The sequence below is a fragment of the Mus musculus genome, chromosome 5, assembly GCF_000001635.26.
Source record: "Mus musculus strain C57BL/6J chromosome 5, GRCm38.p6 C57BL/6J".
Lineage (NCBI taxonomy): Eukaryota > Metazoa > Chordata > Mammalia > Rodentia > Muridae > Mus > Mus musculus.
In genome coordinates this window covers 43354329-43380594 of record NC_000071.6, presented here as the reverse complement: position 1 = coordinate 43380594, position 26266 = coordinate 43354329, and the positions used below count along the sequence as shown (strand labels likewise).

The 26266-nt window shown below is 41.5% G+C and overlaps 1 long non-coding RNA gene across 1 annotated transcript; it reads right to left on the bottom strand.

The window, feature by feature from the left end:
* On the bottom strand, positions 1–26266 carry Gm43699. Its single transcript, XR_003955908.1, has 2 exons — positions 26165–26266; positions 1–1605 (listed from the first exon to the last, which is right to left on the bottom strand). It is a non-coding gene; the product is annotated as a predicted gene 43699 (long non-coding RNA).

Genomic DNA, 26266 nt, shown 5'->3' with positions numbered 1-26266 from the left:
TCAACATGCACACTTTATTTTTATTTTTTTTAAATCAGGAAATACAATCTCACACAGAGCAAAGAACCTGAACAGGTACAAGATGATTTGGTGTGGGCTGAGATGCAGATTCTAAATGAGAAACTGCATGCTCACCACTGTGCCAAGTGTCTTAAAAATGATAGCACTAGGGAAAGTTCTGAATACTTAAGGACATCGGCAGGTGAATGTCAATTCCATGCATCTTGATGGCAGCATGATACAGGCAGAATAAGCTTTTCTTATTCCATTTTCTTTTTCTGTTGTTTACACTGGTGGCACTTGGTGTAATTTCTTAACCATGTGTGTTTTGTACTCCATAAAATTGGAAAAGAGGGATTTCAATCATACGGGTTACTTTTGGCAAAAATATGCAAAGGGCATGCTAACTCAACTCCCTTCAGATGTGCTTAAGCGTAATATGGGTTGTTGGCGGCTGACCTTTAAAACCGTGAGCACATTCGGTCGAAGGCACGGCAGGGAGATGAACATGACTTAGGGAACAATGGGAAGCCTTTCTTCTGAATCAAGAAGGATCTACTTGAAACAGGTTTATCTTTAACACAAGCTAATAATTAGGCATTTTCTCCATCTTTTTCCTGCTTAGCTCCACTGTACAGTGGTGTCTCCTGCTGGATGAGAGCCATGGCATTTAAAAGAACCAGATTTGGCACTAACACACCGAGCTGCTGGTGGCTTTTTTTCTCTCTCTCTCTTCCAGCTGCAGTTATAAAAAGGCCACTTAAAACTTGAGATCTATGTGTGCACTACAAAAAATAGTAAGATACTCAAACAAACTTTAAAGAGATATATACAGAAAGAAGTGCTTTTCTTAGTTGTTTTTTTTTTTTAAGGTGGGAAGAGAATTCAGTAAGTCAGACTGTGAGAAGGGCCTAAAAACTGCTAGCTTCATTTCAGCTTTGACTTTGTAGAATTTTTTTTTCTAGGTGACCTGATTTCAAAGCGCTCCATTTCCCCAGTGTGGTTTCTCTGTCAAACCATCCAACATCAACCTTGATATTTCCATATACATTTCTATGGGAACAAAGGCTCTCTACAAATGTCCCCTGAGCAAGGCTCGAATGGAGCAAGACTGAAAGCTCATCAGATCATTTCCTCCCGTCTCAACTCTTTGAGGAATGAGATCATATCTTTTGAGTTGTTGTTCTTGACTGGGTCTAATCAGGTCACCCAGAACGACCTGGAATTTGCTATGTAGCCGGAATTGACCTCAAATTTGCAATCCTTCCGTTTCTCCTCTTAGAGTGCTGGGATTATGGGTGTGTTCCACAAGCCGACCTAATATCTTATCTTTTAGCACAATGCCTTGCATATCATAACCTTATCATTATTAAGGAATGCATTGGCTAAGGATGTGCTGAGAGCTTTAGCAAACAAATCTCTACCTATACCATCAACAAAGCATGGGAGGTGCTTCTGTCTTGCTGATGTTCCAAAACGAGAATCAGCTGGTGCCTGTCTTCCATGCACTGATTTCCAAACCCAAGCTCTGTTCATCGGGTGCTTTCTGAATCTTGGCTGATGACTTCTGGGTTCACCTCCAGACAACTGGTTCGGAGAAAGAGCCTGGAAGATAAAGTGTAGCATTAGCATCTTACTTCACAGTCCACTGGTTAGAATTCAGTCATGTGGTGAACTCCACCCGCCAAGGGGCTGGGAAGGCAACTTAAGCTACAAGCCCAGAGAGAAAGGTAGTCAGGCTTAGTTCTGTCTGTAGAACTTATGATCCATCTAAGGTGGTTTGACACGTGTCTAGCCTGTATTGCTAAGGAAATGGTGGAGAATATCATTGTACGATGATACGGAAACCTGCTTTTTCATCTGAAAAATGAAAAGTTGGACTAAATGAACCTTTATGTTTCTGTTTCTTTCACTGCTGGAGAGAGACACTCAGTTATGCTCACTGGACTGTCCTGATGAGACCATAGAGAACTAGTGCATTTTAGGGAACACACACACACACACACACACATACACACACACACACACACACACACACACACACACACAGAGAGAGAGAGAGAGAGAGAGAGAGAGAGAGAGAGAGAGAGAGATCACTGATCATTTACTTAGAAAACCCAGCTTTCCAAAACATTTCATTCCCCACACATGGAATGATTAATACAGTAGTGAACCACATATTTTGCACTGCACCAGTACTTGCACCACACCTGTGCTTTACCCCACCCCCGTGTGTGTCTGTGTGTCCATGTGAGTCTCTGTGTTATGTAGTATGCCTGTGTATACCACTGTGTGTGTGTATATATACATATATGTGTGTGTATTTGTGTGTGTGGCTCTATTGTATGTATGTCTGTGTGTCTTTCTCTTTTGAGATAGAAAGGGAGGGCAAGAAGGAGGGGTAGGGGAGAGAGAAATGAGAGAAAGAAATGGGTGGATGGAGAGAGAGAGGGAGAGAGAGAGAGCAGTACACATAGTTTGGAGTTGATGGCTTCCAAAGTCCTTATAACTGTAATGTTTCAGAGATCTAAATATCAGTCTGCATAAAAATGCACAAGAAAAACTGCACCTATGGTCAGGGCCATTACTTAATCTCTTCTTTAGTAATGAAACAATCTGTAAATCAAAATAAGAAGACTGTGTTAGGTAAAACCCCAAATAGGTACAGTTTCTGTGGCAAAATTTAGATCCAAATTTTAACTATATTCTGGGAAAAAATAAACTGAGATAAATATGCCTATGCTGCCATCCAATAATGTAGAAAAATGCTTGTAATTAGTGGGAAGAAAATCTAATCGTGCTTCAGCCAGTGAAAGACTTGGTTTCTTTCTCATAGTAACAACAAGGACAAGAGTGAGAATCATATTTATTGAAGGCTCAGTGTGAATTCTTAATATGTAGCCTTTAACTAAATAGAAAAGCTTTGCAGGGAACCTTTTTTTTTCTCATATTTTAAAGACAGAAAAGCTAAAACTTACGGCCCCTCACTTGGGTAAAAGAAGGCCTAAGATGGAATATGGCATCTCTGTCTCTAGAGCCATCTCTAGAGCAAGGATGCTGTTCCCCGAGAAGCCTTTGCCTTAGGGTTGAGGGCAACATTCAAGGCTTGCCTCTCCTTCAAAATGTACCTCCTCTGGGGATCCTGTGGGGAGCCATCTTTCTAACGTCTAATCACCTGAGCAGCCTGTGCCACTGGCACTGTGGGTTTTACTGAGGACATAGTTTAGTGATAAATGTTCTGCAAAGATTGACAGAGATCTTGCTCCAGCTAATTGCTATAATAAATAACCCCAAAGCTCAGTGGCATAAGCTTCACATTGTGGTCCACTGTAAGCCAGTGGCAGCCAGGGAAGAGTATTGAAAATTGAGGGATCTTCTCTGGACGTCCTCTAGTGGGTCCTCTAAAACTAGTCAAACAATAAAGGAAAAGTCAGTAGATAAGGCCCATCCATGTTTAAACATCTGCTAGAAAGTTGGAAATCCATGGGTCTGTCAGAATAATGGGTGCCGTGTAAGAACAAGCATCCGGATTTGGATCCCAAGCAACTACATCAAACCTAAGGATGGCGGCATGAATGTGTCACTGCAGTCCTGGAGGGGTGAGAGACAGATTCTCAGAGATCTCTAACCGGCTTGGAGAGTCAACTGTGAGTGTTAGGCTTAGTGAAGGCCCATGTCTCAAAATACACAGAGAAAAGGATAGAGAGAAATGAAGGAGAACACTCTATCCTCAAGGTACATGCATACACCACACACAAAAATAAAATAAAATAAAATAAAATAAAATAGTAAAAGAGTGGGCGACATGTGAACCAACACTTCCTCTTACTTCCTATGGGTAAAAATTTGGTCATGTGTCCTACCCCAAAGAAGGGAGCACTGATAAGCAGAATGCCCATTATTTCCTAAAACTCACTTCTTATCTATTATCTATTAAATGGAAATGACAGAGGCAGGAAGAATTTAATAGTTTCTTACACGCGTTCGCGACCGGCCAGGAAGAACACAGCAAACCAGAATCTTCTGCGGCAAAACTTTATTGCTTACATCTTTAGGAGCAAGAGTGCAAGAGCGAGAAAAAGAACAAGAACAAGAAAGCAAGAAAGAGAAAAAGAAAGCAAGAGAAAGAGCAAGAGAGAGAAAAAGCAAGAACAAGAGAGAGAAAAAGCAAGAACAAGAGAGAGAAAAAGAATGGCAAAACCCCGTCCCTTTTAAGGAGAATTATCCTCCGCCTAGGACGTATTACTTCCTGATTGGCTGCAGCCCATCGCCCCAGTTGTCATCACGGGAAAGGCAGAACACATGGCGGGAAAACTGCCCTTGCACGTGTGCAGATTATGTTTACTACTTAGAACACAGCTGTCAGTGCCATCTTATAATGGCAAATGTGAGGGCGGCTCCTCACAATAGTTGTTGATGGTTTCTGAGTCTCAGTTTGTCACATAGAGCTGGAAACCATTACTTCTCTGCATCGCACTGAAGGGATTGGGCAGAAGGAGACCTGGAAAGAAGGGAGGGAAAATGGAAGAAGAAGAAGAAAAAGAAGGAAAAGTGGAAGACAAAGAGGAGAGAAGGCATAGCCAACAAAGCGCCTTGGTGGCACCTACTGCTCCTACTTTTCTCTCCTGATGCCTCATCTGAGGGAGAGCTAGCTGCACAGTGACAAAGACTTGCTACTCAGAATTCCCACAATGAGTCACAAAGTAAGGTGGAGCTAGAAATCAAGTTGGTGCCCGTGTCTTCTGCAGCTAATTAAATAAAAGACCCGGTTAAGAACATGTGCCAGGCCTTCGGAAGACAGTCGCACTATTAATTTTTTTTTTTTTACAAGAGTAGGAACACAGAGAACACCATTAATCCTCACCTTCCCAGACACAGCTCTCACCTGCTTTCCCACGTGAATCACTGTCTTTGAAGGCAGACCCAGCCCACTGGAAACTAAGGGCTTGCTCGAGGTTGCTCCAGCTTTTGGGTTTGTCTTTCACCACACGTTCTCTGCCCAGCACAGGGCCCTGCTTTGGTTCCCTGCAAGAGCCTGTTCTTCCTCCCACTGTGGGTATGCCATACGCAGTTCCCTGAACCTGTGAAGTTATTCCTTGTCTCATTCTTGCCATCCTCTTTGAGGTCTAGCACAGACAGCATTAGCCCCACAGAGCATTGCTGGTTTGCATGAATGTTCGCTCTGTGTTTTCATGGTGGCTTGTTCTCACCTCTCTTGCAGGCCCTGTCACATCGAGTTGATGCTTCCTGCTGTGTGTGATGGATGTCATCAGGATCTGCACTGCACCTTTCGGTGTCAGTTTTGGGGCGAGTAATACACATTCACCAAATGGTGGTTATGTTTTCATGTACACATGTATTTATATCTATATATTATAATCATTACAACTAAAATGTGGAAACCCTGAATATTTGGCAGCTGCTTTTTTGGAGATGTGAAACTTAAGTTCCAGAGTGGCATGTGTTTACTTCCAAGGCCCCCTCTCAATCCTAATAAACAGGAGTCAGGCGAACCTCAAGAGCACTGTATTCAAGGCTCTCCAATGACAAAGCCATCACATCAGCCATTACGGTGATCTCAGTTCTGACCCCAGCACTGAAGAAGCTCAGGAAGGAGGCTCGGCCATTTGAAAACAGCCTGGGCTACATAGTGAAACTGTGTCAATAAAATAAAGAGCACACAACATTTAGCAGTTGGTTGATGTCATTAATAATGTAATCAATACAGCAAGAGTGAAGCAAAAGAGGACTGTAAGGGCATAGGAACGCTGTTTTAAGGAAAGATATTTTTCTGTCTGGGTTTTGGCTCTAGATTTGCAATATTTTCTCCCACTGGGATCACCCAAGGTCAGATCAGTGATTTCTGGATAAGTGTGTGTTGTGTGGCTTGTGAAGCAGATGAAGGCTCATTGAGAATTCAGGGAACTAAACCCATGAAGGTTGAACATCTTTGGTGAGACTAGGGGACCCATATCTTACCAGAATCTACTATGTTGTCAGCCAGTTGGTATCCCCAAAATTTCTTATGCTGAAATCTATACCTCAGTACTTAAGCATGTGACTATTACTGGAAACAGGACCTTTATGTGGATAATTAAAGTAAAAGAAAGTAATTAGAATGGGTCATTTCCTGGATGGAAAAACAGAAGTGCAGGCACGTTGAAAGGCCAAATTGCGTAAGGACACAGGGAGAAAAGAGACTCTTATAAGATAGGAAGAGAAGCCTCGGCAGAAACAAATCTCCCAACATCCTAACCTAGCCTTCATGGAGAAGACACTGCAATATTGATGAGCATACTTAAACCATTGCAGAAGCCATGTTGTATGAGCACCTGAAGTTCTACTACCCTCTTCCCACCTGTGATGCTTCCTTTACTTGGGTTGTGTTCCTCCATCAAAAAGTCATTGCTTCTCTCAAGTGACTTCTTCATATGAGTCTTTCCTTCAGTGGACAAGGACTTAGTAATGTGACATATGTGGATAGATTGACTTCAAGAGCTCTGTGAACTTTAATAGAGAAACTAAAAACATGTGTTTATAATCACCAATGTCTCATTCTAACTGAGATTCCTTCAGTGACCAAGCCCGATCACACATGGGCACACATAGACTGGACAGTGCTTGTGATTATCCTGGTAGACCCTGTCATATCACTTCACAGAGGCACAGTCATTCCAGCCATTGAAGGTGTGCCTTATGCTCATCATTACTGTGGGTTTACAGTGGTCATTATACCAACCTTTAGTTCTTGGTAGGTTGGGTGTTAGTCTATCACTGCATTACAAACTTGTTATTTATATGTTTTCTTCCTTGGATTTTAATACTATTGGTTTCTTTTATAATTCTAGGAACTCCATAAAATTCATTAAAAACATTATCCCAAGATGGATGGCATTTTAGAGAACAACACCCACAAAGTGATCCTTTCTTTCGAGGTCAACACGGTCTTGTGACTGCCCCGCTCTCACCTCATCCTTCATACCTTTGCAAATCAGTCCATAACTAGCTTACTTCAGCACCCTGTCGGTGTCCTTCTTAGACACTAAGAGATTCACCGTGACAACCATTTTATTGCATAGTCAAGAATGGCAGTGAAACTTGTCAAGTCACTGCATCAAAATCAGCCCATGCTTTCTCGTTTGTAAAAGGGAAATGCTAAATTCAATGACAGCAGAATATTGGTGATATGATTGGTCAAGTCAAATAAATGGACTATATTGGAATATTGATTAACTACTGAAAATACTGCAGAGGCTGTGCTGAGTGCAGCAGTGTCTTGTGTCCCTTCCTTTTACTTGTTCTGTTTGGCCAGCAGGGAGACCACTATGAACTGTTATGTCCTTAAGATAGGAGCCATTTCAGAAGGGAATGTTTAGTGGTCTTTTTATAGTCACAGCTTCATGGAGGAGGCCACACTGTGTTTACCATTTCTTCATTTTTGTTTTAAAGTTACATCTTAATGAAATAGACTTCTCTGTTTGTTTGTTCGTTTGTTTGGAGACAGAGTCTCACTGTGTAGCCCTGTTGGGTTTGCAACATACTAAACCAAGCTGGATTTGAACTCACAAAGATCCTGTCAAATGCTGGGATTAAAGGTGTGCTCTACCCTACCTGGATTCAGATAGAGAAGGTTTCCATTTCCAAATTCAGAATGTTTCTAAATACAAATAGCTATAAATACCCTTTCCAAGAAAAGTCCAAGAATGCTGTGTTTTCTTGGTATTTTTCCATCATTTTAATTGTAGCACAAATTAAGCATGTTCAAAAAGAATATATATATATATTTCTGTACACTGTTCTCATGAAGCTATGTATCAAGAGCACACTTGCAAGTTAAATATAGGACAGGATATGATATTAAGATGATAAATGGAGCATCTGCTAAAACTCCCTACTCTAAACACATGGACTAAAATTATTCATAAGCAGGATGGAAAATGAGAAAGGCTACTCTACATAGACCAGACATGATAAAGAATTCTGTAGAGCTTTGCAGCAGATGGTAGATGTATAATTGATGGAGCTGGAGTTCTAAGCGTACCCAGGAGGCTGTTGCTTCACTTGGGAGTGTCTTTGAATACTGAATCCAGGCTCAGGACTGGATTCTGCAGCAGGATGAAGCTCTGGGGTGGTCTCCACAGTCAAAGTGATTTCCTAAATACCATGGTGCCTAGAATAGATGGCCTACATGCTCCCAACTCCAGAATCATCACTACAATGTCTGTTTGTGAAGGCCAGAAGAATGTTGCCTTGACTCAGCGTCAGAAGTGGAGGTACTAATCATTTGAATGGCTTGTGATACTCAAGAAAACAAGAAGTAGCTATGACCAGAATGCTACAAATCACTGCCGTGAGTCCTGCATTCTGTCTCAGATGCCTCATCGCTAGCAATAGGCAGTGTATTGTAGCTCCCAAGCAGACAGACATAACTTTATGTTGAATTGTTTTGCCTGGGTTTGCTTTTTTGAGACAGGGTTTCTCTACATAACCCTGACTATCCTGGAACCCGATACATAGAACCATGTCAGCCTTGAACTCACAAGGATCCACCTTCCTTTCCTTCCTGGTGGCTGGAATTAAAGGTGCCCTCAAACCAAGAATCATTATACTCTTAAGACCATCAGTCTCAACACCAGTTAGAAAACTCAACCAAAGTTTGAGTTTGTTCCTAAAGAACTAAGGAATTCAAATTGTTGGACATTCCCTCCAAATAGGAAGAATCAAGACAGGATCATTTATGTGTGGAGTTGTTGGTAAGGAGAAGCTGTCACTCTCATGAACACCAGAATGCACAGACCTAGCAGAGAGGATGTGTAGTTGGAAGACTCTGGAGCATGTTGCCAAGAATGCTAAAGGTTTAAGAGTCTGTAGGTCCTGAGAAAGTGTGTGTGTGTGTGTGTGTGTGTGTGTGTGTGTGTGTGTGTGTGTGTAGAACACAAAATAAGTGTAAATAAGCAGTTAAAAACAAAATTAACTGTAGATTTACAAAAAAATTGGCTTTCAGATTTAAAAATATTAGATGCCAGGAGGAGGAGGAGTATGAATGGCTGACACCTACACAGACTGTAGAAAATTTCAGACCATCAAAGGAAAAGAAGAAACACAAAGGCACTTTAGACAAGAAAATAGGTTTGTCTTTTTTTTTTTTTAAGTTTAATTACTTGTCTGGGGAGATGGCTCAGTGGGTAAGACTTCAGTTATCCTCAGAACTCATTAATGTCCAGGTGAGTGAGCATGCTTCTGCAATTGCAGTGAGTCTATGGGAAGAAGGAAGGTGAGGATAGAAGAAATTCTGCAAGGTTGAGGCCAGCCACCCTGGTCTAGGCAGCAGTGGAGAACCAAAGTGTGTTCCTGATCTCAAGGTGAGATGGCATCAACCAATAGCAGCTGTTCTCTGACTTCCACATACACCATGGCAAGTCTGTACATACATTCACACGTGAACACACATGCACACATATCACACGCACACGTGCTCATACATCACAAGCACATGCACACTCATCACACATAAATAAATTTAAATGTTAAATATTTCATAAAAATACAGCATTTTTATGAAAACTCTAAACCCAGGTAAACTTATTCAATCTAAATAGGTGTATAAAAGTAATTTGAACAGATAAGAGACTCCTTAGGAGAACAGGCCCAAACAAATCTAAGTGGAAATATACAATAAAAGGAGAAAAATGTATTAAATGCATATCTGTAATGAAGTGCTGTTTAGTTTACTAAGATAACAAAAACATGAATACAATACCACCAGTAGAGGAGTAGATGAAAATGGATCAAAGGACCCACACACCTATGGTCACTTGATCTTTGACAAGGGAGCTAATACCATCCAGTGGAAAAAAGACAGCATTTTCAACAAATGGTGCTGGCATAACTGGCAGTTATCATGTAGAAGAATGGGAATTGATCCATTCTTATCTCCTTGTACAAAGCTCAAGTCTAAGTGGATCAAAGACCTCCACATAAAACCAGAGACACTGAAATTTATAGAGGAGAAAGTGGGGGAAAGCCTCAAAGATATGGGCACAGGGGAAAAATTCCTGGACAGAACAGCAATTGTTTGTGCTGTAAGATCAAGAATCGAAAAATGGGACCTCATAAAATTGCAAAGCTTCTGTAAGGCAAAAAATACTGTCAATAAGACAAAAAGGCCACCAACAGAGTGGGAAAGGATTTTTACCAATCCTAAATCTGATAGGGGACTAATACCCAATATACACAAAGAGCTCAAGAAGCTGGACACCGAAAATTCAAATAACCCCATTAAAAATGGGGTACAGAGCTAAACAAAGAATTCTCAACTGAGGAATACCAAATGGCTGAGAAGTACCTGAAAAAATGTTCAACACCCTTAATCATCAGTCAAATGCAAATCAAAACAACTTTAAGATTCTACTTCACACCAGTCAGAATGGCTAGGATCAAAAATTCAGGTGACAGCAGATACTGGCAAGTATGTGGAGAAAGAAGAACACTCCTCCATTGTTGGTAGGATTGCAAGCTTGTACAACCATTCTGAAAATCAGAAAATTGGACATAGTACTACCGGAAGATCCAGCAATAGCTCTCTTGGGTATATACCCAGAAGATGTTCCAACTGGTAATAAGGACACATGCTCCACTATGTTCATAGCAGCCTTATTTATAATAGCCAGAAGCTGGACAAAACCCATATGTCCCTCAACAGAGGAATGGATACAGAAAATGTGATTCATTTACACAATGGAGCACTACTCAGTTATTAATAACAATGAATTTATGAAATTTTTAGGCAAATGGATGTATCTGGAGGGCATCATCCTGAGTGAGGTAACCCAATCACAAAAGAACTCACTTGATATACACTCACTGATAAGTGGATATTAGCCCACTTAGAATACCCAAGATACAATTTGCAAAACACAAGAAAATCAAGAAGAAGGAAGACTAATACGTGGATACTTCACTCCTCCTTAGAATAGGGAACAAAATACCCATGGAAGGAGTTACAGAGACAAAATTTGGAGCTGAGACAAAAGGGTAGACCATCCAGAGACTGCCTCACCCTAGGATCCATCCCATAATCAGCCACCAAACCCAGACACTATGGTATATGGCAGCATGATTTTGCTGAAAGGACCCTGATATTGCTGTCTCTTGTGAGGCTAGGCCAGTGCCTGGCAAATACAGAAGTGGATGCTCACAGACATCTATAGGATGGAACACAGGACCCCCAATGGAGAAGCTAGAGAAAGTACCCAAGGAGCTGAAGAAGTCTGGAACCCTATAGGTGGAACAACAATATGAACTAACCAGTACCCCCAGAGCTCGTGTCTCTAGCTTCATATGTAGCAGAAGATGGCCTAGTCGACCATCATTGGGAAGAGAGGCCCCCTTGGTATTGCAAACTTTATATGCCTCAGTACAAGGGAACGCCAGGGCCAAGAAGTAGGAGTGGGTGGGTAGGGAAGCAGGACAGGGGGAGTGTATAGGGGACTTTCAGAATAGCATTTGAAATGTAAATGAAGAAAATATCTAATAAAAAATTGAAAAAAAAAGAAAATGGATCAAAGGGAAGGGAGAAATTAAACTGTACATAGGTTGTGGGAGAAGCTACAAACAGACATTAACCTAAATATTAATCTTAAAAATAAGCAGACCACGAACACAAAACACTTGTTACACAATGTACACAAAGGACCTGGCCAAACTCTATGACTTTACCAAGCACCTGGCCAGGTTTCTACCTGCCCCAGTCCATTCCCGGAGAGGTGACATCAGGCCCAAGAAACAATTCCTCCAAGTTGCAAAATGTACACTGTCCAAGACTCACTGCCAAAGCATCTTCATTAGTCTCTGCTTCCATCCTCCATGATTTTCCATTTCTCCACACCCATCCTGTGACTCCAGTGTCATCTACACGTCTCCAGTCACGCTTTGTTCCTTTGCTGTTCTCCCTCTAAAACTCTAGCCACTTTTGCCATAACTATAGATGGGATTCAGTTTGCAGTGGGATCTCTCTCTTTCGCTGAAATAGGTGGAATCTTGTTGCCTTCAACAAATATCTGACCCTGTTTCTCACTAGCCATCCTAAAAATATGTGCCTACAAATTAAGTGGGCTGGTAGAAGTAAAAATAAGGTGACCCACTTCAGTGAGTGTAGCCAAGAGCTGAGGAAAGAAAACAAAGTAGACTTCCCTGGAGTGTCACAGGTAGTTTGCAGGAAGAGGCAATTAGACTTCTTGCAGATGCTGCTTAGAGTAACAGACAGTAGACAAATGTGGAAGAGCACAGAAAGAACAAGTGGGAGAGAGCCTGAGCTTCTACCTGCCCCAGTCCTGAGTTCGAGGCCAGCCTGGTGTACAAAATGAGTTTCAGTACAGCCAGAGCTACACAGAGAAACCCCATCTCGAAAAACAAAAGCAAAAAGAAAACAAACAAAAAATTTCTTGCTTGCCTTAACATAAGCAATATATATCTTTATTGAGATTCAGGAGGTAGCTGGGGGCTTACACTGGGCTATTGGCTATATTTAGCTATCTTTATTTCTACCTGGAACTCTGCAGTCATCCTGATAATTTGTAATTGTGTTCATTCATATCTAGCTCCCTTCCTAAGTAGAACCTTGAAGAAGGCAAAGACTGCGTTACCACCAATATCTCCCCTGTGTTCTGCACATAGCCAGTTCTTAGTAAGTGCTCTTTAGATAGCTATTCTTACTCACAAACTTAATGTTTTGGACATACTTGAGATGTAGCAGATGTTCTCCTATAATTTTTGAGGAACTTTACGTAGTATGGGAGGAAAGGCTGGAACTGCAGACAAGTTCACAACACAAGGCCAGGTTTTAGAAAGAAGGTTCTCCTCCAATCATGTCCTCTGTCCCCAGCACCAGTATTCATCTACCTTAATGTTCAGAGAGCTTAGATTCAAGAACCTGAACATAATGGCTCCTGAGCCTAGAACACCACAATCTCCTTGAACCCCTGGCCTATCTCAGAGATAAGCTCACACCCTACTTACTATTCCATTGGTGCTGCCCAACATACTCATTTATAATCTTCTTAAGTTTTTCCTCTGAACACAATTAGGTGACATGGGATAGAGGAGGCAGAGGACAGAGTTTTACTGGACTCCCTCTTCCCATAAACAAAACAAAGCAGGATAAACCAACATTGAACTCAATATGGATTCTTATGTTCTTGGAAGAATGAGGCATGAGGGTCTATAACTTGCTGTTTTCCCTACCACTGAATGTGTGTGCTGACTGGAATCACAAGACAGAGGTCTGGGAATTAGGCCTCTCCCCAAGCACAGAAGAGGACAAATTATTCTTTGAAAACTGAAGCCTTTGTATATCTTATCCCAGAAATTAGGTGCTGTGACAGGTGTAGCTTTTCAGTTTGTTCATAAAATAGCATATAAGCACATATATACATTTTGCATAAAAATCTATTTTATATATAAAATGTCATACACATATATTTGGTGTGTATTTTATCAGTTATAAATATATTTAATACATTTATAATTTATAAATATAGTTATAATATGTTTGATATATAGTTAATATTTTTAAATATTATATCTGATATATTTTGATAGCTGGTAAGATATATGCAGTTTTGAGGATTGAATCCACACCTTGCACATCCTAGGCAAGGACTTTACCACTGGCCTTTACCTCCCAACCTAGCTTTGGTATTTTTCCAAATTAACAAAGAAAAGTTATGACTAGAAGAGTGTTACTTTCCCATAGTTAAAACTATCATTTGAAAACGAACAGAATGTATATTGATGATTTCTTTTTGTTATATTTTTCCTCTAAATACTGAAATAAGTTAATTGGCAAATGCCCAAACTCATCCATTTAAAAACTGGTTGGTTATATCTGTCATGAAGCTTTTCCTGATTTATTCAGGATTTTAATCTTCCTCTTTTTTGACACCTCTCTAATAACAACATACATTTGTTATGTCTCCTCAGTCAATAAACACCTTTTGCATGGAGTGGCTTAGAATACTTCTCTGTAACTTCATCTAACCCAGTCAGAGTTGCTGATTAGCTCAGGTTGAGTGGCCTGAGTAATATTTCCCAAGGAGTCCTGATATGTCAAATAGTGACGAGAATAGTAACTGGGATTCATAAGCAATGTTTGATCTTAATTAACCTTAAAGTGAATGCTGTGCATCTGCTCCCAAGAGTTTGTCTCTAGTTGCATAAAATTCCTTTTCACATCATGGTTATTGTACCATTGATACTAATAATGCTGTCAAATGGGACATCAATGGCTACCACGGAATCAACAGTCAAACTATTAGTTGATAAGATGTTCTTTGTGAATAGACAAAAATCATTGAAAACATGATGCCTTGTGTGGGAAATAAAAGCAACAACATTACAGTCTAGATAACTGGGATCATTGATCATTTCCCATTAACTCTGTAGCTGATTACAGGTTAGAACTGGTAGAAAGAGGTGGCTCTGGCATCTAAACTAAGATGGGGTGGGAGTAGAAGACCTCTGGGTTTAAAAAAAAAATAAAGTCTTGATTTCAGTTTTACTCCATATATCCTCAAAAGAAAACACATAGAATCATCAGTAGAACAAAGAAACACACACATAGTTGTTTTTGTGTTGTAGGAAACAGAGACATCATATAGCCTTTAATTTAAATTAGGAGATAGAGGAATTCCTTCATAGCCCCCCACCTGTGCTCAAGACATCGAAGTAGATGAGGATCATGAGTCGAAGAGGAGGGAAGTGGGGGACAGAAAACTTAGATAAAGTATAAGCATCAGAAACCCAGGGTGAAAAACCCAGGCTGTTAAAATACAAAGGGTAAGCAGCCACATCTTATATTACTATTATAGTAGTAATGTATAACTACTATACATTATTAAAAAATAAGAAAAAATAAACACATGTTGATGGAGTTCTTACGACAAACCCAACCAAATGTAAAAGGAATGCTATACAACTATAAAGCAGCATTCCAAAGAGAGTCAGCTGAGAGATAGGGAAAGCAAAACCAAAAAGCCCTCTGTGAATCATAGCAATCACTACTGTGCAGGAAGGAGAGGTTATCCTTTCCTCTCTTCAGGGGCAAAGCCATCAATGAGTTGACTCATGCTCATGCAAGCAACTAAAGTTAAATTTAGTCAGGTTAAATATGAGGGAAAAGGAAGAGACTTGTTAGTAAGAAAATGTTTAGTGCAAGAAAGGAGATAAGAGAAAATGTTTGTAACTATTACCCAAAAATGTAACACACACACACACACACACACACACACACACACACACACACACCATTGTCAAAGAATGAACCTCCCAAAAATACCTAGCAGGAAAATCAATAGTCAAGAACCAATTGGAAAGTACATACAGTGTGGACAATATCACATACATATTAAACACCAAACTATCAAGTACCCATGAGAAGGGAATCAAATGAAAATGTAATGAAGAGCATTGACAAAAATATCATAATTCAAAGCATTAAAATGACAGGAATGACAAATTAAAGGGGCCCAGAGAGAACATGATTGAATTACAAAGCAAGTGTCAAGCAAGGTCGAACATTCCTATTATTGTCATCCCCAAGGAAGAGTGACTGGATAGAACTCTTCTTCAATTGTTTACCTACCACCCTGATAAAGTATTCCGATGAAAACAGTCTAGGAGAAGGAGGATTTATTTGGCTCATTAAAGTCTATCATGGCAGGGAAGTCATAGTGGTGGGAGCTTGGAACAGCTGGTCACATTGCATCCCTAATCAAAAACAGGATCCAGGTCACAGGAAATGTGCCACTCACAGTGAGTGGCTCTTTCTACCCAAATTAACACAATCAGGATAATCCCTCATAGGGACGCCATGTTTTGTGCTATATAGATTATGTCAAGTTAACAACTGATAACAACTCCAATATTCAAAAGCTCCAGAAGTAAAAAATAAGGTTGAATTTAAGTGTGATGGGGTCTGGAAGGAACTAAGAATACTTGACTTGGCATTGGTGACATGGAGATATGGACTAGTGAAATAAACAGAGTTCAGAGCAAAAGAATCTGTCTTCGGGTCCTCCAGGAAAAAGGTAGACTAGCTTGGGATGAGCAATTAAATTATCACCACACATCATAAGAACAACATAGAAAGCAGGGCAGAAATAGAGTGACATTCGATGTCAGAGAATGAGCTTGTGATGACAAAGGCATCCCTGGGAAAACATTAGCAATGTGACCCTTAAAGTAATATATGTGTGCTACATCTATATATATTCTTAAGGGAGAGAAGAAAATTCTGGGAGAAGCTTCTACTTCAGGAAGGATAAAGGAGATAGACTTTTCTATGTTGTTACCTACATTAAGCCGGAAGTGTGAACATCATGTAGAGAACAGTTATTAGACTCCAAAGAATAGAGGCAAGAAGATGATGCAGATCAGAAACTCATGGCCCAACAGATGGCACAGTAGGCTTTCCTGTTGTCTCACATGCCCCTAACTGGGTAACAGAGAAGCCCACAGCCAGAATTGTCAATGGACACAGACAAAAGTAGCCCCCAAGAACAGCTTGTTCTAAAAGCCAAAGAGTCAAGGACAAGACAGCCACCAAGACAGGAAATTTGATCAAACCACCTCCAGCTGCATATCAGAGAACACATTTTGTTGATTACTCTTTACTGTACCCCCCCACACCCCCTGAGGGAAGGTCTCTTCCTTGAACCCAGACCTCACAGATTCAGCTAGTCTAGCTAGCAAGTCTGCTCCAGGGATCTCATGCAACTTCCTCCAGTGAGCTGAGATTACAGGCAGGCCAAGATGCCTGCCAAGCAATCCTGTGAATGTTGGGGATCGGAATCCAGCCCTCACCCTTGTGTTGCAAGTGCTTTATTTCATGAGACACCCCTGCCCCTCACAAAGCATAATAAACCAGGTCTCTCCAGAGTCAATATAGAAATGTCTTTCAAATATGCCATAAAGAAAAGTTCAGTAAGAAAACAGAAAATTAGAGAAATAGTAAAATAATTAATGCTAGCAGAACTACTATGCTATAAACATTTCCCCAATTTTTCAGAAAAAGACATTGCTCACTGAGATGAAACTATGATCAATATAATACAAATGCATTTTAATTATGTATAGTATATACACAATGTAAAACAATAAGACAAAATTGACCTCAAGAACATCACCCATGTCAATTGTATGAATAGATTTTTTATACTTATTAAAAGAGTAATATTTCAAGTTGATTTAAAAGCCAAACTCAACACTATACTGTATGTGAGCGAAACTCTTTAAATGAGAGATTAAATAAAGTCAATACCTATAAAGGTATAGGTAGGATTGAACAAGCTAAATGAAAGTATTCAAATATAGTCCTCCCTGGTAGGACCACTTAATAGGCGTGGCTCCAGCATAGGCTCATTTTATCTTTTGCTACTTCACCATCATCCATTCTATTCTAGTCATGCCAGCTCTCTTCCTGTTGTTTAGAGATGTATAATATCCCTGCAATGCTCTCTTCTTCAAGTACCTACCTGTTTTCTATTTCTTCCCTAAAAGAGATATGTCACCCATGTATAGAGAGATGGCCATCCCTAGCACTGCAACATTAAAGCAGTATCTATAGCACTTGTCAGTAGAGGACATTCACTGTGTATGGCTCAGCTCTGGTTGTAACAAAATTCCGCAGACTGAGTGACATAAACAATAGAAACTCATCCCTTGTGTTTTTGGATGTCAGAAGTTTCAGATCATGATCACCTAGTTCTGGAATACTGAGAAATACTGTTGTCCTGGCATGTGCACTGCCACCATCTTGTGGCTCATTTGACCTTCCCTTTGACTGTGTCTCAAAGGAATTTCTCCTCCTGTAAGGTCACCATCCCTTATCAGCTGGGGATTAAGGCCATGCCTATGACCTCATTTAAGCTGTGATAATTAATCTTAAATGTCAGCCTGATTGGAGTGAGAAATGCTTAGGAGACTAGTAAAGCTCACCTCTGGGTGTATCTGTGAGGAATTTTCCAAGCATGACTAGGTCATGGGGACTCCAATCCAATATTAAGAGATTAGCAATAAGATGGTATTATTGGGAAATGGTGTAAAGTAATTGGTGGGAAGTAATTGGAGGACCTGGTTACAGGGGGATTTCTTGAGACACCCTATGGTTGCTGGGAATTGAACTCAGAACCTCTGGAAGAGCAGTCAGTGCTCTTAACCACTGAGCCATCTCTCCAGCCCCCAAGGGAACATTTCTTTAGGAACTATATCTTACCATGGTTCTTCCCTGAATCCCTCTTTGTCTGATGCTAGTATGAAAATTATACAATGAACATGTTCCTATGGCCATGTTGTTCTACCCAAACGATAGGCCACCAAGATCTGAACCATCTGAAAACAGGAGCCCACATAAGCAATTACGCTCCCTAGTTCTTTCTTTTAGGCAATGTGGCAGAAGCTTTCATAACTAACTTTCAGAAGTTCCGTCTCCAGGTGCACTCACACCATGGGCTATGACTTTCATGCTGGCATTTTGTTAGAACACAACTCGGTCTCTGTCATGACTTATTTGTTTGTCATCTGCCTGGTGTAGGCTCTACAGCTGCAGGACTCTGTATGTATTCTGTTCACTGCTTTTGTCTCTGCTTCCTCAAATACAGCCTAGCATAACAAGTGCTTTGTAAAAATGGTCATCTGACAAAGTTACTCCAGGACTGTAGTGTGTCCTTGTCTTTGCCCATTTCTCTCTTATCTCTAAAACACAGACAATATGTAAATCTGATTCACAACTTCATTTGGGAATTAAATACAATTCGTATACAAGGCTTCATACTTAACCTGGCATATTGTAAAGTCACAAGACACATTAGGTTTTACCCTAGGTATCATCACTAATACCACAGTTACATTATGGTTGATCCTCACCAACATTCCAAATTATGAACAAGCTGGATGACTGAGATAGTAGAGATTCGAACTAGCTCCATGTGATCTAAGGCATGGTCATGGTTTCTGCAGGGTGCCACACATAAGCTTTTCCTTTTCCTTACTCTGCACTTTTAAATGAAATTGAGATGCTTATGTGGCTTCAGAACAAAGAGATCCATGCCTTTGGTTTTATAGGTTGTGTGGGTAGTTAATATCCTGTTCTGCCATCCTGTTTCAAGTTTTATAATGAGACTGCTTTCACACACACACACACACACACACACACACACACACACACACACACACTGCTCAGTTTCCATGGTATGTGGGAAAACTCTTCTGGAATTGATGAAGGAGAGAGATGGGACTTTTTGTTCAGCTCTCCATTCTGATCCACCTCCTCTTAAATGACCTTGCAAGGTCTAGACTCATCATACTGCAGCAGCTAGAGGTTAGACAGCCCCTTGTGAGCCCCTGAGAATAAGAAATCCACCAATTTGCTTCTCAGAATTCTGTTTACTTTTTACCTCCAAGAAAAGAACACATTAGACCATCATTCTCTTATCGCCATTTCTCTGATCTCCATCCTCACTAACACAACAAGGCCTGCAGAATTCTTGGCCCAAATTGCAACTCCCATTGAATCTTGACTCTTTGGACCTCCCGTTTGGATAACAATTAATTGCCCCAAGATCAACAGCTTAGGCCAATGGATGCTGGCATTCCAGCCAAGTTTGAGCTGAGTCACTCATTTGTGTGTGGGGGGGGGGGGGGCGGGGGGGGGGTCATGGAGAGGAGGCTGTCCAACACCAGCTGATAAATCATCTTCATTGACCATTCAGTTCCATGGCATCTCTTCCAATCACCTAACCTACGAGGGAGAGCTTACTTCTTTCTTTATGAAGAAGGCAGCTGCAGATGCATGGGCTGCCTACACAGATACACATGTGCTGACAAGAGGACATGAAGCTTCTGGATTCCCATCCAATTTGTGTCTCTTATTCCTCCTTTGAGAAACGGAAGCATCTAGAGAGCAATAAAGTTCTTAGGATGAAAATCCAAAGAAAAGACAAACCTTGAACAGTACATTTAAAAGAAAAAGAAAAATGAAGAAACCACCCTTGAAGATCATCAGATAGGTACCGCTATTGCATAAGTCTGCCAGAAGATGGGGCCACGTGTACTTGTCTAAAGTCCTTTGCAAACTCCAGAGGTTGGCAGGGAAAAAGGACATATTTATACCACAGGATGCATTTAGGGTAGATTTGTGTTTGTTTGTTTGGTTGGTTAGTTGGTTGGTTTGTTTTGATTTTTTTACAGTCTCTCATCCTTTCCTTCCTTTCTTCCTCCCCATCTCCTTTCTTTTCTTTCTTCCAATCATTGTACATTCTTGGGAAACGATCAGAGAACCCCCACTTTTCTTGTATTTTTAAGTATATGTATGTAATAACAACCTCTCTAGTTTGACTTTGAAAATGAATAAAGCAAAAGCCATGCACGGCCCTTCCACTAGGCTGTCATTTCTTTCAGGTTTTTAACCCATAAAAAAATAGAAGTTGAATGACATCTACCATACACATTTGGTAGAGCCTTATTTTAAGCCATGGAGAGCCTCAGAATAAAGGTAAAACACCAGCCAACAAAGAGGTATTATCTATCTGCAGGGACTGGCCTGAGAGATTTCATTATCACACCACTCCCACATCAGGGAGGTAAAACAACAAAAGGCAGGAAGCAGGGGCCATTTGTGAATGGGCAGAGGAGGCGTTGAAAGGATGAGCTAGAAGCAGGGGGAATAAGAAGGAACAGGAAAATGGTATGTCTTATTTTCTCCAGCTTTGTAATTTACTGTATTCAACTTTTGAAACACGCTATTAAGTATCTGTTTTCTTCCTTTATTAAAGGACTAATTTCCCCCTCTTACTCAACTTCTCTGCTTTAGTCTAAAGAAAAAATTGATTGCAATAAAATACAACGATCATTTCCATGACAATATCAAGAGTTTCGAAATCAAGCTCACAACTTCTGAGCGCAATTATGTCACAGCTCCTGGAAAATTGGCCTCACAGAACAGATTGTGCTAAATCCTAAGCTTGTTCCTAATCAGGGCCCAGCATACAGAGCGCCTTTGTCAGCCGAGGGGTGATTGTGATGAGCCCTGTTGAGGCTTGGACCATCTTCTCTCAGACATCTTGGCAGTCCTGAATACCAGGAATTTACAGATTTTTGTAGCACAATTTAGTATCTGGTTTAGGTTCAAAAGCAAATGGTTTGACCATGACTAATCTTGCTTATTTTAGAACCATTGTCTGGAGAGATTCTGAGATACCTTCTCTTGTGGAAATTGTCACCTAGTTCACATACATGCACACACCAGACACATACGTACGCATACACACACACACACACACTTTAAAATACTCTGGTATTTTTCAGTACCCATGAAGTTAGAATTTGTGCAGTTGTGTATAGGACATCTCCTGGCTAGAGACACTTGTCTTGTGTCTTAGGATGTGGGCTGCCTGAAAGAAGGCTTTTTTGGGCTCAATTCAATGCCAAGTTCTGAGTCATGCTATGGTCTGTTGGTTAGAGAAGTAGGGTTGCCAAGGATGCTAAAGCCCAGGATGGTTAGCTTTAGTAAGGTTTCCATAAAGCCCACCTTTCAGCCAGCTAACTGACAGCATAGCCACAGTGATAAGAGCAGCTACTCAATCAGGGGTGTCTCAGATGATATCCTTGTTCAAGATTACAGATGAGGTGAAAGTCAGCTAGTTTGCTGTGCCACCTTCACCAAACAGTTATGAAAAAGACCACAATCACTTTCATTGTCTTCTTTCTATCAAAGGGTACAGAAATGGAAATTGTTCCAGATACTAACCATTGTCCTTTGAGAATGCAGGGCACAGTGTTGTCTGGGTTATAAATAAACTCATCCCACATTTAGGTTTCATTCAGGACATCCCAATTGTGTGTCATTAGTACCTGTAGCTAGCACAGTGCCAAGCACAAGGCAAAAACACTTAATACGAGTGAATCATTATTACCCTTCATCGCTTGCAACAGATTAAAATGTGGAAAAGCTCCAGGACACAATGGAATCAATCAGCTCCAGTAATTTTCATGTGTTTTAAAGTCATGAATAACAATGTACAGAAACAAAAGTGTGACCAGAAGCCCAAACTTGTAGAATAGACTCAAGAGAGATGTTTCTGAATAAGATAACAGGACCTAGAAGGTAAAGCATCTTTGCCTTCGAGGTCTTTGCCCCCTTTCCTTTGCCCTGGAATGCTGCTGAGAAAGTTTCTAGAAACTTAAGAATTCCAACCTTGATGTTCTGATAGTCAGTCACTTTAAACCTAGCCTAGACCTTGAATCAACAGGTTCCGAGAAAGAAAAAGATTCATACAGGAAGGAAGAAGAGGCCGTCATCTGTTCTATTTTGTGGTAACGACACTGAGGTGTACATGATCATGATGCCTGTTTGGAGGCAGTGTAAGCCCCTCAGAATGTACTAAGCTGGTGGCAGAGACAGATATCTTCATAGGAATAATGACTAAGGCGTTCTTGGCATAGCCCCAGATTGTGGTCTAGACAGTCTTACAGGGCTCAGAAAGTGCTAATAATCTGGACAGGTCTGTGGGGCAGGCTCCAGGGAGCGAGCTTATTATCCTCTTGAAGAAAGGGTAGGCCATCCCTGAGCTTGAGGGAGATGTGGGAAATAATGACCATTCACTCAGAGGGATCTCTGAGGGAAAAGGTGTAGAACAAAGAATCTGTAGAAAGATAAGAAAACTGACTTCTCTACCAATTGGTCAGGGCATTATTAATCTAACGGAGAAGTCATGAGGACAGCATTGACACTGCAGGGCGGGAGAAGAGATAGACTTTATCAAATGAGGTGCTCTTGGAGACTCAGCATAGAGAAGGTGATGCTCGTAGTCAAGCTCTTGGAAGAGTAATCAAGTGCTAAGCATAAAATGAAGGGCTGAGGCAGGGGAACCAGTTGAGAGATAATTGCTGTAGTTCAGCAGGACATTATGATGCCTTGGAATAGATGTTGCAGTGGACTGAGAAGAAAGGAAAGGGTGTGGAAGAAACAACAACCTGACTCAGAATAGAATGAAAGAGATAGAAGACCTGGGACGCAGGCAAGAAGAGAAGCTGGCTCAGCAGGCCAGCAGGTGGTACTGGTGTTCACAGAGAGAGGCATGGAGGTGAGTTGGAGTTTGACCTGGATGAATGTGTGGGGCTTATGGGATACTAAGTAGAAAGATGCAGAGGATTCTACCTGCAGGTTGATTCCAGGGTCTATCAATCCCGCCACTCTTAGCTTGGTGATTTTGGAAAGATCATTTAATTTCTCTTCGGCAGGAGTTGGCTCTTCTGACAGCTGTGCAGCTGAACTCAGGGAGGTAAGACTTATCAAATGGATAGCTCAGGGAGCAATACTCAGGAACTGGCTATTTTCTGTCTCGTATACTCAATAAGTTTGGAAGAATGGAATCATTCAAATTAAGTAAGGAGTAAAAATGAATATATTTAGATCATTTTGCGGATGACAATTGAAGATATTAGTTATGTTGAAAAGGACAGAGATGGCAAGTCTTTAAATTATACAGAGTTGTTTGTTGCTGCCAAGAGTTACCCATGGGACTCAGAAGAACTCCAGCCAATCCACACAGTTTACTAACCCAAAGGAAGGGAGAGGTGTGAAGAAAAACATGAAGGAAAAGTAGAAAACATGAGTGACTTTATGTTTGGGCTTCAATTCCAGGGGACTCCCCAGATGATGAATCAGGGATTTGACTTGTCCTATATCAAAAACAAAGGAAGTCAGCAATTCATTCAGTTGAACACTTTCCCCTTGATACTATTCTATTATCCTGAGCCTCTGTTTCAGTCCTTATCTTACTACTCAAATGGCAATATAGGGTAAGGTAAATTGGTTTTAAGAGCAGAGCTGTCCCAAATGCCCAACTCTTTACTGAAAGCTAAAGATCATGCTATCACCAATGCTACTAAGAATTCAGGGGATGGACAAGTATGGAAGAAAGATGAAATGAGGTGATTTATATAGTTAAGACACAGAAACATTATTATTGTTGTTGTTATTCAACTCCCTTGTATCCAAGTGATGTTGGTAAATTATGTCCTTGAGAAAATATCATTTCAAACTGCCATTCTGTGATGGCAGCAGAAGTGTCTTATGGTGGGTTATGTCATTTGGCATTGGGTCACTGCTGCAGAAGAGCAAGCATACCATATAGCACTATGATAGGCTTGGAAAAGAAAGTGGAGAAGGGTGGCCAGCATGGGCAGAAGATAGCAAGAGAGGACTGTGAGAGGCCCCAGTGCCAAAGGGAAACAAAAACAAAGAAATGGTTGCTGAGCAACAATCATTGTTACCAAGTACATCTTGCTATAGCTGATGCTATAGACCTATAGACCTATAGCTGGTGGGAAAAACCTGCTGCTGTGTCTACCTGCTTAGGCCTGGGTTAAGGCTCCCTCTACCCCACAATGAATAGCTCCCTATGGACAAGGTATTTGCCTTCTGTATACATGAGTACCTTCCATCTTCAGAATGACAAAGCTTTGGCCAATCGCCTTTGTCAACTTGTCTGGATTTAGAATCACCCCCAGATGGCGCGCGCGCGTGCGTGCGTGCGTGCGTGCGTGCGTGCGTGTGTGTGTGTGTGTGTATGTGTGTACCTCGAAGGATGAGTCCAGAGATTTATCTGAGGAAGAAAGACCTACCCTGAATGTGAGTCGCACCATGCCATCCTCTGAAGTCCTGCTCCGAGAAAAAGGAGAAAACCTTAAGTACCCACATTAGCTGTCTGCTTCTTGACTTCATTACGACTGCTGCTTTGTGACCCTGGCTCCATTTCTTCCCCACAATGACAGATTTTAGTTTAAACTCTGAACCCCCACAAAATCTTCTTTAAGCTGATTTTTGTCATATAGTTTGTCACAGAACTGGAAAGGTGACTAATAGACAATTACCGTCTGAGGTACGGTGCATTAACATGTACAGAGAACTTGATACTGGGTCTGTGGTATGCTGCCAGGGCTACAGAATGTGGGACCATGCTGGATTCTGGGGTGTGGGGAGGAGCCTTCTAACCGTCCTAGTTCAGCCTAGCCTACCCTACCAGCTGCAGTGTCACCACAGGCAGCTCCAGTCAGAAGGCTTTGCAGACAAAGGACACTGTGCACCGGGGACCTGGTTTGCCTCACGCAGCTTCCTTTTCTGGCTACAGCTGGCTGGAGGGTGGGCGGGCTCTGAGTAGTGAGGTTCCCCCGCCCCCACCGCTTTTTACTGCTGAGTCATCCTGCCAACCTCCCCGGGCCCCGGCTGGTGTGACTGAGTTCCCAGTAGGAGGAGCCAGTTCTGGTGCAGAGGAAAGTTAGACTTGGGTGCTGCTTTTTATTTAGCGGGGGATCAAAACTCCTCTGATGAAACAATAGAGGTGGGTTTATGGGGAGGGTGGGCCTTTTGCCAAAGCCTAGCCTGCCAGAGCACGCCGGGGGAGGAGGGGCTGTTGTCACTGGGCCTTTTGCCATGAACTCACATCAGCAGTCCTGAGCGGGAGGAGGCAACAGACCAGGAGGGCCTGGGTGGTGATTTTATAAGGATGGCCCCTGTGGTCACTCTGCCTTATTTCCCCAGCTCTGCAACGTGATGGAAATAAATTCGGACTTCTGCAAGTTCGATGCAGGCTCCATATTAACAAACTTTCCAAATGCCCTGCCATTCGATGCTGACCAATTGAGAGCCGGCTTCCTTCCTCCTATTTAACCTGTGTGGACACTGAATCTCACTGAAGTCATCAGAGGACACGTTGCAGGGTTAGGGGGACAGATAGCAACGCAGGGGGTGGTTCTCTGGCGGTTGCAGTGACAGCGCTGGCAGTATTAGGCAATGAATTTCACAGGCAGTTGAGTGCAAAGTCACAGGGCTTACCCCATCACCTCATTGGTGCTATCCCTATTATTTATTCTTTCAAGTCAAATAGCACCAGCAATGCGACCTAAGGTTAGTCAGCTGGGCTAGTTCTATGGTATGAGTGCGCAGAGACTCCAGACATCATACTTTCCCCTGGCTGTTCTCGCTTCTGAACTTCCTCAGGCTGACCCTGTTTTGTAACAGAATGACCATCAGTCTCTTTTGCCTTGTTTCATGGTTTAGAACGCCAGTGCGTAGGACAGACATTTCACAAATTCCAGAAAGGCTTACCTCATTTAAAATACCACTTTCAAGTGTATAACGCCTAGGTCGTTGTCGTCTTCTTCTTCTTCTTCTTCTTCTTCTTCTTCTTCTTCTTCTTCTTCTTCTTCT